Source organism: Cynara cardunculus, unplaced genomic scaffold, assembly GCF_001531365.2.
Source record: "Cynara cardunculus var. scolymus isolate 2C unplaced genomic scaffold, CcrdV1 Un_Scaffold_3021, whole genome shotgun sequence".
In the NCBI taxonomy this organism is placed as follows: Eukaryota; Viridiplantae; Streptophyta; class Magnoliopsida; order Asterales; family Asteraceae; genus Cynara; species Cynara cardunculus.
Window position 1 is genome coordinate 51,015 of NW_020201317.1, and position 15,168 is coordinate 66,182.

Consider the following 15,168-nt stretch of genomic DNA (forward strand, 5'->3'; position numbering starts at 1 on the left):
CTATTCCTTGGTAAATAGTCTGGCCCATTAAGTTTCTCATAAACATTTTGGGCCTCTTTATATTTCTTCATCAGGAGTTCATTGGTTTGAAGCTTTTGGTGAAGAATCTCTCTTTCCTTTTGAAATAGGTCTTTTAGAGCTACTGAGTTGAGTTTTTCTGCCTCGGTTTATTTTAAGGCTTTCATATTTTTCTCTAGATCTTTAGAGATCTTCTTGTTCAGATCCAAAAGATTTTCTTTCTCTGATCTCTTAAGAGATCCAATGCGAGTTTTTTCTTTTTCTTCAGTAAGAAGATTAGTCTCTGTTTTGTAGAAACCAACTTTTTTCTCTGCTTTCAATCTTTTAGATTTTTCAAAGTTTAATTTTTCTTTTAATTTTAGGAAATCTTCTGAAAGTTTTATGAACTTTAACTCTAGCTCTGATGGAGCACAGTTGGTTTCATTAAAGGAAGAATTGCATATCTGGTCATCGGAGTCGGAAGAGGATTTTGAAGTAGAATTGGCCATAAGGCATATGAGAGCCTTATCTTCTTCATCGGATGAAAGGTTAGACACCAAGTTTTCTTTTTCTGCCATGAGGCTTCCTTCTCTTGGGTTGTATTTGTATTTACTCTTGTAGTAGTCTGCATCCTTGATCAGATATCCTTTGCAGTCCTTGGAGAAATGGCCTAGCTTTCCACATCGGTAACATCTTTGACCATCTTCTTTTCCTTCTCCTCCTTCTATCCGTTCCTCTCTTCTGTCTTCTTTATCCTATCTATCTTCTCTCTTTTCATATCTCTGATGAAACTTGACTATGTTTTGTCCATAGGTGGGCTGGAATCTCTTTCTTCTAGAGTCTCTTCTGTTATCCTTTTCAAAAGGTCTCTTGACAAACTTTTTCTGGAATTGTTTAGTAATTAGAGCATGAGATTTGCAAAAGCTTTGAGATCATTATCAGAATCTAAGTGTTCTTCTTCATATTCAGATTCTATGATTAAGGCCTTCTTGCTCTTCTTTTTGTGGTGTTCTTTGGAGGGGCCTCTTGAAACCTCCTTTTCTTTAGACACCAAGGCTAGAGGTCCTCCTGTAGACACCTTTCTTTTCAGAATATCTTGCTCTTGAGCAGCAAGTGTTCCATAGACATCATGAAATGACAAGCTGTATAAGTCTTGATTTGCTTTTCAAGACATATTGCGTCCATTCATCACCGAGACTCTTGAGGAATAAAACATTATTTTCCTCTTTAGTTCTTGCAATGTTGTTTCTACGGCATTGATTATCAAAGTGTTGAAGCGGTCATATGTCTTCTGAATTGGTTCGTCAGGAGGCAATGCTTTAAAATTTGTATATTCATTTAGGCATTGCGCCCTTCGGTTCTTCTTGGTTTTGGCTCCTCCCTCCAGTTGGCTTACTAGCTCATCCTATACTTCCTTGACTGTTGTACAAGCATCTAGAGATTGAAAAATCTTCTTAGGAATGGCCATAATAAGCAATCTTTTTGCCTTCCTATCAGCTTCTACCCTTCTATCTCATCTTCATCCCAATTGCTTTCGTCTTTTACCATGTAGTAGGCTGTTACTTCTTCAGTTGTGCTTCTACCAGGAACTCTTGGGACAAGGGTCTGAGGTATATAGGGACTTTCCATGACAGATCTAAGGAGATTCATGTCCATCCCCTCAAGGAAATTTACCATCCTTATCCTCCATTATAGATACTCTTCTCATTGAAGAGTTGGAGGGTTGGTGAGAGATCCAACACTATATGCAGAATTCCAGTTGGCCATTTAAGAGATTTCAAAGAGAAAATGAGAGAAAAAAATTTAGAGATTTGAATACTCTGATTCAAATTGATCATTTTGATTAAAAATCAATCAATTTGCTCTGATACCAATTGTTGATCCCAGATCTCTCAATGTAACATGAAGATTTATGTTTGAGAACCTAAATCAATTGTATTAATGAAGAAAGTGAAGAACAACTTTAATGACATTCAAGAAAGTATAAAGCTTTCAAGTAATTTCACTATAATAATGATAATGAGAAGGATTACTTTTGATACAAGACATATGAATGTTATTTATACTAGTAATCTAGTCTAAGGGATAACAATCTAGTATAAGATACCTATGAGATAAACAAGGAGACTATATCTATCTAGAAAGGTGGGAGTTATCTCTAACTACCTGGCGTAACAGAATTCAAGCTGGCGATCAATCACCTCCAGCTGTCTCTAGGTAGTGTGTTAAATCAGGATTCTTCACATATCTGCTTAACAAGAGTATATCTGATTGAACTGACACTTGATGATTCTTTTAGTTACTATAAACCAAGGGGGTTATGGAGTTGCTAGTTCCTCGACTTGATGAACTTCTTAATAAGTAGATGATTATCAGGTTAAGTGCTTTAGGTCTTCATAGCACCTCTGGACCTTTCATAGCGTCTCTGGTTTGCCTTCAGCACTTAGAATCTTTTCATCTTTGTCTTCCATCGGGTCTCCAGACTTCCATATTTGTACATTTTTCATTACTTTTACACACAGGAATTATGGAGTCTAACACAATGCGTACTCACTCGCCAAAGTGTTATACATTTTTCTTCCATCTTGGTGATGGTCGACGAATATTCTAGATACACGTGGATAGAGTTTCTGAGAGCTAAATCTGATGCGCTTGTGCTGATCATTTATTTTGTCAAGCACATTCAAGTTCTTCTACAACTTCCAGTTCAAAAGCTTCGAAGTGACAACGACACTGAATTTACAAACAAGACCCTTCAAAGTTTTCTGAAAACTATTGGGATTTCTCATAATTTTTCTGTTGTTCGAACTCTGCAACAAAATGGAGCTGTTGAAAGAAGAAACAGAACATTAGTCGACGTTGCTCGGACTATGTTGGCTTACTCTAGTCTACCTCTATATTTATGGGTTGAAGCAGTGTCTATCGCCTATTCCACACAAAATCGAACGATCATTGTCAAACATTTTAATAAAACTGCTTATGAGTTAATAAATAAAAGAAAGCCTGACGTAAAAAAATTCCATGTTTTTGGATGCTAATGTTTCGTGCTTAAAGATTGAGACAATCTCAGGAAGTTCGATAAAAGGCGACAGAAGGCTACTTTATTGGTTATTTGTTAAAAGTCTAAAGCCTTCCAAGTTTACATCAAGTCATCCAAGATTGTCATAGAAAGCATCAACGTTAGATTCTATGAATCTTCGACTTCTGAACAAATCAGTTTAGGACACAAACTACAACAGTTAGCTTCTACACAAAGCAATGTAGAACCTGTACCAAACAAGATAAATAAATCTGATTCTTCTACTGTAAAATAAAATTTAGATTCTTTATTCAAAGACACATTTGATCTTACTTGGGATATTTTTTGTAGAATATGAGATATCTGATCTACCCAAGTTGAATGAACCAGTGGTCCTGATTCCACAAGTTAGTCAAATTTCTGGACCATCTGAAGATGGTTGTTCAACATCAAATGTTGTTCAACCTGAAATCTACAGAAGCTACTGAATTAGAACATGTTCAAGCTGAGGCACAAACTCAACTAGAGATTGTTCAATCCGATATTCATCAATTTGAGTCTCCTCAACCTGTTAATGTAGCTGAACATTATGAGATTCAAGCTGAAGCTGACTCAGAAGTTCAAACTGAAGCTGAAAGTCAAATTCAAGTTGTAACTGATGAATATGATGATAAGAACAACTTAACTGATGTTCAACCCCTCTCCTGTACTCACAAGTGGACAAAAGATCACCCCTTTACTCAAATAATCGATAATGTAAATGATAGAGTGAAAACATGATCTGCTACCGCTAACAAGTGTCTTTTTGTGAACTTTCTTAGTGCAATAGAGCCAAAGAATCCATCTGAAGTGTTGCAAGATCCAGACTGGATCAATGCCATTCAAGATGAACTTCAAGAATTCGAAAGAAACCAAGTTTGGAGACTTGTACCGAGGCCGAAAGACAAATCAATAATTGGTACAAAATGGGTCTTCCAAAACAAAAAGGACGAGATGGGAATTGTAGTGAGAAACAGAGCCCGATTGGTTGCTAAAGGTTACAATCAACAAGAAGGTATTGATTATGACGAGACCTTTGCTCCAGTTGCATGATGCTCACAAAATTTTCAAGGTTTACCAAATGGATGTCAAATCGGCATTCCTCAACGATATTCTTCACAAAGAAGTATACGTGAGTCAGTTTGTTGATCCATACAAACCTGATCATGTCTATGTTCTAGACAAAGCGTAATACGGTTTGAAACAAGCTTCTAAGGCATGGTAAGATACTCTAACTCAGTTCCTATTGAAGTCTGGTTTTAAGAAAGGTACGATAGATACAACTTTATTTCTTAAAAAGCAAGGTAAGCATATGATCTTGATTCAAATATATGTTGACGATATTATTTTTGGTTCTACAAATCCAAAGTTTTGCAAGAATTTTTCAGACATCATGATATCTATGTTTCAAATGAATATGATGGAAGAGTTAAATTTCTTTCTTGGTCTTCAAGTAAAATAATTCCCAATGGCATATTCATTAATCAGTCCAAATATATTAAAGATATTTTGAAAAGATTTAATTTGTCTGATTGTTCTTCGATAAAGACTCCCATGGCCACTGGTACTTTATTGGATGCAGATTTATCTGGAAAATCTGTTAATCAACAAAATTACTGTGCCATGATTGGATCTTTACTGTACTTAACTTCAAATTGACCACATATAAGGTTTTCAACATGTATTTGTGCAAGRTATCAGGCTAATCCTAAAGAGTCACATCTTGTTGCAGTAAAGAGAATTCTTAATCTAAGGAGGCATAAAAATCCCTTTGTGACCATGGATGTTCAAATGCGGTGACTCCGGGCTATCTACAAAGCAGGTGGCCGCCTTGGGATTAGTCAGCTCGCATAGCGGGTTGGATATCCAGGTTAATAAAAAAATAAAGAATTCTTAGATATCTTAAAGGCACACAAAATTTAGGCCTTTGGTATCCAAAAGAATATGGTTTTGAGCTAACTGCATTTACTAATTCTGACCATGCAGCTTGCAAACTAGATAGAAAGAGCACTTCTGGATCATGTCATTTCTTAGGCGACAAACTAGTCAGTTGGACTTTGAAGAAGAAAAACTATGTTTCAACTTCTACTGCTGAAGTAGAATACGTTGCAGCTAGTTGTTGTTCACAAGTTTTGTGGATGAAGACACAACTCCTAGACTACGGGTACACGTTTAACAAAGTTCCTATCAACTGCGATTCAAAAAGCGCGATTGCAATAACTGCTAATCCAGTTCAACACTCTAAGACCAAACACATCGATATCAGGTATCATTTCATTAAGGATAATGTAAAAAAAGGCTTAATTGATATGCATTTTGTGCAGACTGATTTTCAACTTCCTGATATTTTCACTAAACCTCTTGATGAGAAAAGCTTTTCATTTTTAGTAAACAAGCTTGGAATGCTCAATTTGTCTGTATAAAATCTAATTCATTTTTCTAGGGGGAGCTAGAGCTTAATGTTTATCTGTATTTGATCTTTTTGTGCTAAATTGCAAAATTGTAATAACTTGTTTGAGCGTTTTTGAGTTGTAACATCTAGGGGGAGTTCATCAAATCATAAACATCTTATTTGTCATTCTTATCAGGTATATCATTCTGATCTTTATCTGAATATGCATAGAAGAAGGACAACTTCTGTGTATATAAAAATGTTTTTCTAATTGTTCAAACCACTTCTTGAACTTAAACGATTTTTATTTCTAAGAAGTGTGAATTTTAAATGATTTTGATTTTTTTTTGGGAACGAGTACTTTCTCTGATCAGGTATTTTCTAGAGATTTTACTTGCATATTTTCTCTTCGTACAAAATTCTAATACATGTTTTAGTTGTTCTTTAAATCATTATTATCATGTCTCTAAAATGAAAAATCATTTTCGGTGATAATACACTCGTTTGTACTCAACTTTGTTTGCTAAGCTTATTTGTAAATAATTCTTTGATTGATACACATCTTAATTCTTTGATTTTTGAATCTATAAACTTGTTCTTACAGATCTTCGTTCATTTCTCCCGATATTTTTCTGAATAATATGTTTTGTACATCACTCCTTAATTGTTCATGTACTTAATTACAAAATTATTCTTGATCAATTTTCATCTGATCAATTGTGCATAATTGCAATATTATCTTTGATCAATCATTTGTGATCAATATTATTCTTGGTCATTCTTTTGTGATCAAATGAGCTTATCTGAAAAATTTTAGTAGGGACTGAGAGCTTAACATAAATACCTCTATGGACTGTCAGAACCAACTGTCCTACCCAAGAGGATATCCATATTTGAGTGATCTTAGTTGTAAAATAGGTTTGTGTGCAGAGCTTAAAATGTAAATGAGAGGGGTAGTTAAAATGAGTTAAAAGAATTGATAAGAATTGTGTCGAGGATTAAAAGATTAAAAGAATCATGTTCTATCTACTATTATCCGGGCGAACCATACAATCTATTAGTTTTCAATCCTTTCGAGACTAATATTGAAAAAGGCAAGTCCAGGCCAACTCAATTTAATAAATCCACCAGCTACTCATTTATCTTTTAAAAGATAAGTGTTTCTATAACACTTGGGGCACACATCTCATAATATATTGGTTTCTCATTTGGAGATAATTGATATTGAAAACGAAAGATATATGTCCCCCCTTCAAGTCTTATTGATCACAAATTGAGTCTGATAAATTTGTATAGTCCACACTATTTATCTTTTTAGCCTAATCTGAAGCGTTAATTGCTTTATCATTTCTTCACTGCACAAATTTATAGAATATTTGTTATTCTAACATAACATTCATAGATAAGCTTTTCAATGTCATTAATGATTGAATAGAAGTCCTGGTGAGATGAACATTAAAAAGTCTCATATATGAAGTACATTCGTTGTACTGAATATATCAGTTATATTCACAAGACAATCTTTTTCTAAGAGATTGAAAAACAGGTTCATAAGTTGAATCTGGTTCTTTCCCTCACCTTCATACTCTGAAAAGATTATATAAGTGAATTTGCAAAAATTTGCTTAACTTTTTATGAATTGACGGCATTCCTACAAGGATCATTCATTTCAAAGTATGATGTAAATGCTCCTCATTTTTATCATAAGGGAGAGTTAATTTTGAAATTGAATGAAGATTTCTACATCAATTTATGAAGATCGAGTAAGGTGTAAATGTTTGAAATAGTTGATAGATATGTTCTGATAATTGCTGAAGATTATTGTACTACAGAGTTCAAGAGGGATTGAATGTGAAGATCATTTCTACAAAAAAAAAGTTTGTTGTTTCTTAAAAGAGAGCATTAACAAAATGATAAATCCTTATCAGTTTAAGGAGATAAAGTTTTTCTGAAGATGATCAGGGGAAGATTGTTTGAAGAATGTTGATGTAAAGAGGAAGATTGTTTTTGTGTTGAAAAGTTATTTGGAGGAGATTGTTGAAGAGCTAAAATTGTTTAAAGCTTTGAAGATCATATCTTAATGTTTTTGAAGTTTTCTGAAGATTGTTGTTGTTTTGGACTTGAATCCAAAGGGGGAGATTGTTGGAACAAAATGTTGTTTTCAAGTCCCTGTGCTTAATATGTTTTATAATGCTTTGTATTGTAGTTTCCTTATATAGAAAGTTAGTTTAATTTCCTTTTATAGTAGTGGTATAAATAGTTAGTTGTCTGTTTTGTTAGTTAGTAGTTACAATCATTCATAAGCAGATTGAGAGAAATTGTATGTGATCAAGAACTTGTACAAAACTGTTGATGAATCTAAGTTGGTCGACAGATTGAATTCATATTGTGTTCTTGATTATTGATTGTTATGACTTGAATCTGGGATCACAGTATCAGAGCGGGGTCAGATAAACCATGCAACAACCCCTAAGCCATCGTCAGAATCATGGAGAGACGACGAAAACATAAACAAAGCCGACAACACCCGTGTTGACACCAACTCACCATACTATCTACAAGCATCAGATTATCCAAGACAGATGCACGTAAACGACGTTCTTATGGACGGAAACTATGGAGATTGGGCACAGGAGATGAAGAACTTCATGTTCGCCAAGAACAAGATAGGATTTGTGAATGGGATGATCAACACACAAAAAGAAAACTCACCAGAATACATGACATGGATGCATTGCGACGCCATGATCAAGGGATGGCTCACCACAGCCATGGAGAAAACAATCAGGTCGAGCATAAAATATGCCAACACGACGGCAAAGATATGGGAAGAACTTGAAGAACGATTTGGAAAGAAAAGCGCACCTCAAGCCTATGAACTGAATCAAACCCTCACCATGATGCAACAAATGGAGACTCTGTATCGGCCTACTACAAGAAGATGCAAGGACTATGGGATGAGTTTCAATCTGTTTCGCCGATCCATAGATGTTCATATGGTAAATGCACATGTGATCTGGGAAAGATATTGAATGAAACTGAAGAAACGAAAAGGCTTTATGAATTCTTGATGGGGCTTCATGGCATGTTCTCAACCATAAAAACACAGATCCTTGCGTCAAAACCAACTCCCACGCTAGGAACAGCATACCACCTCGTGTCCAAAGATGAACAGCAATGGGCCATCTCAACGACAAAAAAACCGGCACAGGAAGCTGCTGCTTTTCATAGATTCGATGAGAGGTGCCAAATAGTTTTACTGCACAATAAAACAGAGGAACAACAAAAGACACAAGGCGTAAAAACAGAGAAGAGGTCGAACACTACACCTTCTGTAGCAAGGATGGTCACAACCGAGGGTGCTGGTTCAAGAGAATTGGTTACCCGGAGTGGTGGCCAAGCAAAGGAAAGAAATAAAAGGGAAAGCCCAATGCGGCATGGGCTGATGCTGAATCGAGTCCAATACTGGGTCTCACGAGTGAACAATATCAGAAGCTGATCAAGCACTTCTCCAACGAAGGAAACAATGCTACAACTAACATGGCATGTAAAATTGATAAAGGTGAAACCAGGATTGTTGACACAGTTGCGACTGAATACATGATTGGGAATGATGATTTACTCGAAAACAGGGTTGGCGCCAATGGCGAGACACCAGTCGTCATACCCAATGGCGACTATATCCCAGTTGAGGGAAGAGTGTTGATCCCAGATCTCTCAATAACACTAATAATCGAGTTAAGAATAACCAAATTATAGTGTTTTAATGAACAAAATGATGAACACTCAAGAACAATGTATGAACATTCAAAGAATAATCCTGAGTGCCAACGATTTCACTTTATTCAATATGAAAAACGTAAAAGCGACATTTTTAACAATAGACCTAATCATCTATTTATACTAGAAGGCTAATTAGAAGATAACTATCTAGTGAGACTATTTAGCTAATCTTCTACTAACGGATAAAGTTTATCTAAACTATGGATAAGCTATAAATAGAGATAAACTTGAAATCCAGCTGTCGATTTGTCATCTCCAGCTGTCTTTCATGGAATGATGATTCAACCTTATCTTCATATCTTCATCGTATGCCTCTGGTTATATTGCTGAAGAAAACTCTAAGTGTTGTTGACCAGAGAGGTGATGAAGATGCTCTTTCCATCGCATCTCTGGTTGTTCATCGACCCTCTGGTTCTTCTCTAAACTTGGTCAATTATGCCTTAATGTCTTCATCGGTCTTCTGGTTCTTCATCACTTATTGTTCTTCATTACTTTTACACTTATAAATTGTGGGGTCTAACAATTTCCCCTAAGTAATGAAAGAACAAATATAAACTAATCTATGAACAATTTTGAAGAACAGAGACTAATCTAAAGAAAAGCATCAAATTCCAAATTTTCATTGGATGATGAATTCTTACAGCTGGAAGCAAAAGACATTTCATATTAAGGCAAAAAATTTACAACTCATCATGATCTACCTTGAGATATTTCCCAGAAGCGCAGAAGCAGTATTCGATAGCTGAGGACTGTTGATATTTCATGAATGAGTTGATTCCCATCTTCTCTTGGCACGTGAGTTCTGCCCAGTCTATCTCTGATAACTTTCTGAAAGGCCTTTTTTTGTGGGGTCCTGAGCTAAGCCTTGGCTAAACCTTGGAAATCTTAATGCCACATCTTTTTTTTGGGGGTCTACAGCCATTATGTGGCATAGGGGTTACATCAATTGGTACTTCGAACTTGGAACGAGCATGCCACTCAAGTGTATCGGTTGAATACTTGAATGCTTCAGTTAGTCTAAAAAATTTCTTTACCCTGAACTCATTCTTGAAGACAAGTCCAAGCCCGGGTTGAGTTAAGACTGAAGCAGATCTCTTCTATTGCAGGCCAAGAAAGTCTTCATTAGGTAGAGCGCAGGAGAGTCTTTTGATGCCTAATTAAAGAGCAATCTGAAAATCTCTCTTGGCACGATGCTTCACCAAGGTCTCCATCGTGTTTACTATCGCTCTGTTTACCATCCCAAATCTTTTTCCTTGATCCTGTCGTTGTGCTGTGAATGCATAAAGGTCGATCAAGTCGTAGGGGTTGAGATTGATCAAGTCATTATCGTTGAAGACACTGACCTGACCATGAGCTCTCTCCATCGTGTACTCGATATATCTAATAGCTCTGTTGGCGAAGGTCCTCATCTTTATATCCACTACCATCCTTATCCCATCATTTGAGAAGATAGCTTGTGGTGGTTAGGTAGTCTGTCTAACGAATTAATGGTGTAGGAGGTCCATGGATTCTGGCGATAGAACTGGAGAATTGAGAGACAAGCTTTCATCGCGATCATTGTATAGATATTGATGGATGTTCTCCATCATGATGGGTTCCCTTGGTGGTATCTCTGGACGTCTCCTTAGCGACTCTATGTTCTCGATTATTTTATCAACTCGGCTCTACGGAGGGTGCCTTGATGAAGAGGGAATATCCGCTTGCACCATGGTTGGTTCGATTGGGGGTTGAGTTTGGGTTATGGGTTGTTTATCGGTTGGGGGGTGTGTTTGGGTAGTGGGTTGTGTATCGGTTGGTAATGGGATGGTTTTTGGGTAGGCTCATTTTGGGGTGGTGTAGGTTCATCGGGTTGTGTTTGGGGTTGAGGTTGTTGAGGTGAAGGTTGGATGAGTGTTTGTTCAGGTTTATTGGGTAGGTTGATGAAGGGTTGTGTTTTGTGAGGGGTTGGTGATAGGGTTAATGGTAGGTTTGGTGTTGAAGATGGAATAAAAGGTGGGTTGGTTTCTGTTGGTGGGCTGGATGGATTTTCATCGGTTGAGGAACTCAACACGATGGGTTCAGGTTTGGTAGGAAGGGGAACATGTACATTTTGTACATCTTTAGAGGGCTGAACCTCTGGTTCCCTTTGCTTGGGTTGCTTGGTTGGGTGATGGTGGGTTTTGTGTTTGTTTGTAGGATGATGAAGGTGCAGCAGATTCTGTTGGTTATGAAGCTGTGGTCTGATTCTCCCTCTCATGAGGACCGAGACCATGTTCATCGAGGTCTGGATCCTTATGTCTTCGTCTCTTGAGGGGGCGGTTCGATGAACAGGAGCCCCTGGTCCTATTTTTCTTAAATAGACGTATGTGTTTGGCCAATGTGCGCACTCAATGGAGCAAAGAAGAGAGTTTGTTTGTTCTTGCTGTTGTAGGAGGCTCTTCTTCAATGTATTGGTAGGCTCAATGGACCGAGCAGCAAACTTGACACTTATCTCATTGAAGGATGAGATTAATGCTTTGGACAGAGCATTGAGATCGGCTCTTGTGGCAAACTCCGTGCTTGAAGATGAAGCTTGTGGTGGCACGGAGGTGGTGGTGGATGTAGATGGAGGTATGGGAAGGTTGGCAATGAGATTTCTCACCTCTACAATGAAGGAGGCGAAGGCTTCATCGAAGGATGGGCCTGCAAAGGAAGGTGGAGGAGGGGGTGGTTGGGGTATTTTGGCTAATATGGTGGTTGGGAGTTGGGTTAGGGTGGTTTGTATGGTGGTCATTTGGTAAGTGAGGGAGGCCAGGGTTTCATCGATTGATGAAGTTGTTTGGGTTGGGGTTGGTTGAGGGAGTTGGGAGAGTATGGTGGCTGGTAGGGCGTTAAGGGTCTGGAAGATGGTATTTATTTGGGTGGTGATGGAGGCTAGGTTTTCATCGGTCGAAGTTGCCTGGGCCGTAAGAGTGTCGATGGAGTGAATGAGGAGTTGGTTTCTTTGGGTGGCAAGGAAGGAGGTGGTGTTGTGGTGTTGGGTGACGGTTTGTTGAAGCATTTGTAGACGTGTTGTATTGTCCCGGGTTTGGGTTGCAAGGGTGGAAAGGTTTTTGTTAAAGGGTGGCAAGGGATTGTTGAAGGGTGGTGGTATTGATGGATGGTGGGTTGTCAACAATCCCTTGGATGATGAGTTTTAGATCTTCCAAGGACCGCTGAACTAAGTCAACAAAGTCTTGGAACTCGGCCTTTGTGACCAGTTCGGTCATGGGGGTAACCCCTGCAGCAACGAATGTTGCAGGTTGAGCCTCTGCTCCTGGGGAGCCTTCATTGCCTTGTGAAAAGACAGGTTGTGAAGGACTTCCATCATGTCCTTGATAGCCCTCAAGTGAGGAGCTATCTCCTGATGTTTCGACTTCTTCTTCTTCCTCGGCAGGATAGGAGAAGTATGTGTGTTTCCCCTTCGCTAGATCAAGTATCGAAGGGGGGGATATGTACACGAATTGGAGACCGCTCTGAAAGATCTAGGGGTGCATCAATGTCAGAAGCAACACATGCTTCTGGGTGTGTGGTTGGTTGTGTCGAGCCTTGAGGCGATGGGGCTCTTATATTTGCATCGCCTCTCGGTTGGGAGATGGGCGATGAGTGTTGTGGTTCCTCGGATAAGTCATCTCTAGAGGCCCGAAGAATGGCCTCTAGATGGCTAGATTGGGTTGGGTTTGGACTGGGCCGTCCTTGTTCAATACCCCTTTGGCCTTGATCGCCAAGGTTAGATGTGGTGGTTGCCCTTTGGGAAGAGGGAGGGGGATTTGTGTGAGTAGGGCCGAGGGATGCACGACGAGTGTCATCATCATCATCATTTTCATCATCCGATGAAGATACCTCCTGTGTTCCCTCGCTTGTTTCCGGGACGGCTCTATTCGCTCTGGGGTAGCTGCCCTTGGTTCATGGAACAGCAAAGAGCGTTTGTAGGTTCTACGGATCTCAGATGTCTCTGGAATGACACTGAGCATGGCTCTTGAGATGGGTCTGTTGATTGTGTATCCTTCCTTCGATAGAGTGGGTCGATGGCCATGCATTTTGAAGACGGGAGTGAATGGTTCTTCGGCCGGGAGGTCATGTTTCCTCATCGCATCCCCTATGAATAGGGATAGGAAACGAGGAAACAAAACAGAGGTTAATGGCTTGCCGGTCTCCTGGATCTTACATTTCTTGACTACCGCAGTGTGGATCTCATTGTATATGAGAAAAGTGTAGTCAAGAAGGATGTTGAAGAAGAGGCCGTACATGATTGTCATGATGTTGATGTTTCCATGGTCCATCGACCCTAGTTTGCAGGTGAGGGCCCTGATCAATATGGAAAAGAACATATTCCACATTGGCGGTAAACACTGCCTTTTGAAGTCAGAGGCGTTGCGTAGGTCACGATTGTAACCTAGCATTTGGATGAACCGGAAGATGTCGGAGGTGGTGGGTGGCTCGGCATATTGCTCAATGCCGAGTTCTCGACGGGTGGGAATGCACAGAACTCAAGATACTTTTGCCCGCGAGATCTTGAGCGAGCAAATCATGTCGTTTGGGGTGTCAATGTCCCCCATTATTCCATGGCTTTCAGGGTCGAATTCACAGGTCTGCCAGTACTGTTGGATGTACTTTAGTGGTACGCCACTGTCAGTGAGGGTTAGTGCTGGTAGAAGGATGCAGTTTTTGAAGAATTCGATCATGACGGCAAACCTGTCGTCGAACAGGTTGTTTTGCAGTTCAATGGCATGGTTGTTGGGCTTCGTTGGGAGGAAGACTATTGCGCGGCTGTCGGCACCAGTGGATTGAACGTGGATGTCATTGTTGTTGGACTCATATGATACGGAGGAAGCCATTGCGTAGGAGGTTGCAGGTAAGTTCGTTCGTCAAAGTCTGTTTGCAGGTTTTAGGAAGCGTAAAGAGTAAATGGAGGTTGAAGAAGGGTATTTATAGGTGTGGAGGAGGTGGGGGGGTGGGGTGGGGTTAAGGAATAGGAAACGGTTTCTTGATTATTATATTGAAATAATCATGAAAAGGGGAGGCGGTTAGGTAAAAGGTGATTTGATTTGGAGATCGTAAGCCGTCTTGATTGTATGTGTCATTAATGTTGGAGAACACGTGTCAAGGCGGGGTTAGGGAAGCGAAATTGGAAACGGTTCATGGGGAACAGGTTGTATATGGTGTCAGGCGCGTGTGAGGATGACGTATGGATTATTTGAAATAAGAAATTATTCCAAATAATCTCGTTAAATATTAATCCAAAAACAATTTAAATTTAAAATCCCATCTAATTATAAGATTAATACGAATTACGAAGTTTTGGTCTTCTAAAAACCCATGTTGTATAGTTTTTAGTCACAAAAGCTGCAATTTTGTATAATCTTTAGAAAGTTTTTCAATTTTGATGGGTTTATGGATGAAAGTGATTTTATCATGGAACAAGAGGAGTTCTGGTTTCACATAACCCTTTTGATGGGGAACCAGAGGTGCTCTGGTTGAACATCAAAGAAGGAATTCATCAATGAAATGTTGGATTGCATGATTAAGAAGCCTTGGATGACAAACCAGAGCTTCTGTATAAGCATGGGCAATCCATTATGTAGAACCAGAGGGGCTCTGGTTAAATACACATGGTGTATTCATTTTTTATGTAGCATTTATGTGTCCAGAGGCTCTGGATAGTAGAACCAGAGGCTCTGGTATGAAAAATGCATGTGTATAATGAAGTTTCATGATAAATGAGTAGCTCCCCCTCAAATGATGCATGAAGATTGGTTTTGAGTTTAAAAAACACTCCCCCTAGAACCAATGATGATTGAGGTGACCAGAGGCTCTGGTCTATACAATCAGAGGCTCTGGTCTATACAACCAGAGGCTCTGGTTGTGAAGGATGATGAAAGAAAGGTATGAAATGTGGCTAAGTGTGCAAAWGGATATGCATATGAATGGGTCTTTGAGA